Raw genomic sequence first — 2864 nt, 5'->3', positions numbered from 1 at the left:
ATGAGGTCTCGCCAAGTTGCCCAGGCAGGTCTCGAACCCGCGGGCTCAGGCAATCCACTCACCTCAGCCTCCCAAAGGCGCGGGATTACAGGCTGAGCCACCGAGCCCGGCTTCTCTTTTTTTTTTTAAGAGACAACTTCTCATTCTGTTACCCAGGCTGAAGTACAGTGGTGCAATCATAGTTCACTGCAGCCTTGACTTCCTAAGCTCAAGTGATCCTTCTGCCTCAGCCTCCTGATAGCTGAGATTATAGGCACACAGCACCACTTCCAACTTATTTTTTATTTGTAGAGATGGGGGTCTCACTGTGTGGTCCTGGTTTGTCTTGGACATCTGTTCTCAAGTGATCCTCCCACTTTAGCCACTCAAAGTGCTGCGATTACAGGTGTGAGCCACTGTGCCGGCCCACTAACTCCTTCCTTTTTTCTTTTTTTCTTTTTTGAATTGGGGTGTCACTCTGTCGCTCAGACTGGAATGCAGTGGCACAATCACAGCTCACTGCAGCCATGATCCTTCCTCCTCAGCCTCCTGAGTAGCTAGGACTTCAGCCTCCTGAGTAGCTAGGACTTCAACTAGCTAGGTAGTGCACCACTACCCCCAATTACTTGTTAAATTTTTTGTAACAAGATCTCACTATGTTGCCTAGGCTGGTCTTGAACTCCTGACCTCAAGCAATCTTCCCACCTCAACCTCTCAAAGTGCTGAGATTACAGGTGTGAGCCACCATACCCAGCCCATAAAGATTTACTCCTATTCTAAGTGTTTTATAGTTTTGTCTTACATGTAGGTGTGTGCCTGTCTTATTCCAGATTGTATCTCCAGTGCCTAGAAAATGCCTACTGCATAGAAGATACTTGATACATACTGATATGAATTACTTAATATTGAGTGAATGAATGAACATTTAGTGCATATTTCTATTTTATTTATTTATTTATTTTAGTAGAAGTCTCACTGTGTCACCCAGGCTGGTGTGTAGTAGCACGTTCATGGCTACTACAGCCTCGACCTGCAGGGCTCAGGCAATCTTTCTGCCTCAGCCTTCCGAGTAGCTGGGACTACAGGCATGCACCACCATGCCCAGCTAATTTTTTGATTAATTGTAGAGATGAGGTCTCGCCAAGTTGCCAGGCTGGTCTTGAATCCCTGGGCTCAGGCAATCCTCTTGCCTCTGCATCCCAAAGTATTGGGATCACAGGTGTGAGCCACCGTGCCCGGCCAAGTGGATATTTCTTTAGTCCTAGATCTCACACTGATTAAGTGAAATCCCAGGGTTAAGAGCATGGCGTCATGCAGATGCAGGGCACCAGTTTGTTTCACCCTCTCCCCCCATGATCCTGCCGTTAGTGAGTTCTCACCTTCCTTTTTCTGCCTACTTCTTTCCTATTTTCCTTCAGTTTTGCTTCTCTTTAGTTTTCCTAAATATTGCTAAGACATTTCCTAAACAAATAGTGTCTAATCTACTTTGGTTAACTGGCAAATGTGGTGGATACTGTATATAAGAATTTTTTTTCTGTGGTAAAAATCTTTGTTGGTGTTACATTTCTTTTGCTGTTTTTTTCTTGGGTTCCACAAATAAATTCAGATAATGCAGCAGTGTCAAAATTACAAAGTAAAAATTGCCTTCAGTGGGGGGGTGGGCTGTATCACTATGTCTAGAACATGCTTTTAGGAAAAAAGCATGTGCATGTAGACGGAAAAAAGGCATATTGTCAACAATTAGGGAATTGAGGTGAAAGGTACTAGGGAGTTCCTTGTACTATCATGTCAACAACTTTCTTTAGTTAGTTTTTTTTTTCTTTAAAAAAAAAAAGTCTTAGCCGGGCTCAGTGGCTCAGTCTGTAATTCCGCGCCTTTGGGAGGCTGAGGTGAGTGGATTGCCTGAGCCCACGGGTTCAAGACCTGCCTGGGCAACTTGACGAGACCTCATCTCTACAATAAATCAAAAAAATCAGCCGGGCATGGTAGCGTGTGCCTGTAATTCCGGCTACTCGGAAGGCTGAGGTGAAAGGATTGCCGGAGCCCAGCAGGTCGAGGCTGCGGTGGCCGGGAGCGGCCACTGCATTCGGGTCTGGGTGACAGAGTGAGACCCCAACTCAAAAAAAAAAAAAGTCTTGGCAGGGTGCAGCGGCTCACACCTATAATCCCAGCACTTTGGGAGGCTAAGATGGGAGGATCACTTGAGTCCAGGAGTTCAAGGTCAGCCTAGGCAACATAGTGAGACTTCATCTCTACCAAAAAAATTTAAAAATTAGCTGGGCGTTGTGGTGCGCACCTGTAGTCCTGCTACTCAGGAGGCTGAGGTGGGAGGATTGCCTGAGTACAAGAGGTCAAGGCTGCGGTGAGCTGGGATCAAGCCACTGCACTCCAGTATGGGTGACAGAGTGAGACCCCGCCTCAAAAACAAACAATTCTACCCACAGAGGAAATTGGCAGCTGTGAACTCCGAAAAGTTACTGTGTGCTGGGCCATTTAGCTTACATTTGTCATGTGATTCACAGCTACTGAGGAGGAAACAAAAGTGAAGGCTGGTGACTGACCTTGGCTGAGTTTGGAACCAGAATTTGGATGTGGGTCTCTGGGCTCCAGGCCTTCATTCCTTAATGGCCTTGTGTGTTGCAAATAGCAATCTTTTCCCCTGGGAATGACCTGGCTTCCCCATCATCCTGTACTTTAATGAGCCTGTGCTTAGTGGGTGGGAGACAGCCCAGAAGTTTCTAGAACAGAGGGGCTGCCATCCTGGGACTTGCAGGAAAACAAGCAAGGGTGTGGAAGAACAGTTGCCACCCAACCAGTTAGCAGGCATGCCCTGAGGTCTCAATTTCCTGGGCCTCTCAGGCTCCGGGGGGGGGGGGGGGGGGGGG

General features: G+C 47.2%; 1 protein-coding gene across 1 annotated transcript in view; it reads left to right on the top strand.

Annotated features, from left to right (window-relative positions):
- The window catches only part of CCNJL (cyclin J like), a 62335-nt gene that overhangs the window by 30619 nt on the left and 28852 nt on the right, over positions 1-2864 (top strand). The gene's annotated exons all lie outside the window — the stretch shown is intronic.

Source organism: Carlito syrichta, unplaced genomic scaffold, assembly GCF_000164805.1.
Source record: "Carlito syrichta isolate Samal-C Ts95f unplaced genomic scaffold, Tarsius_syrichta-2.0.1 Scaffold309435, whole genome shotgun sequence".
NCBI classification, from domain to species: domain Eukaryota; kingdom Metazoa; phylum Chordata; class Mammalia; order Primates; family Tarsiidae; genus Carlito; species Carlito syrichta.
The sequence above is the reverse complement of the archived record's forward strand: the minus strand, read 5'-3'. Positions and strand labels throughout refer to the sequence as shown.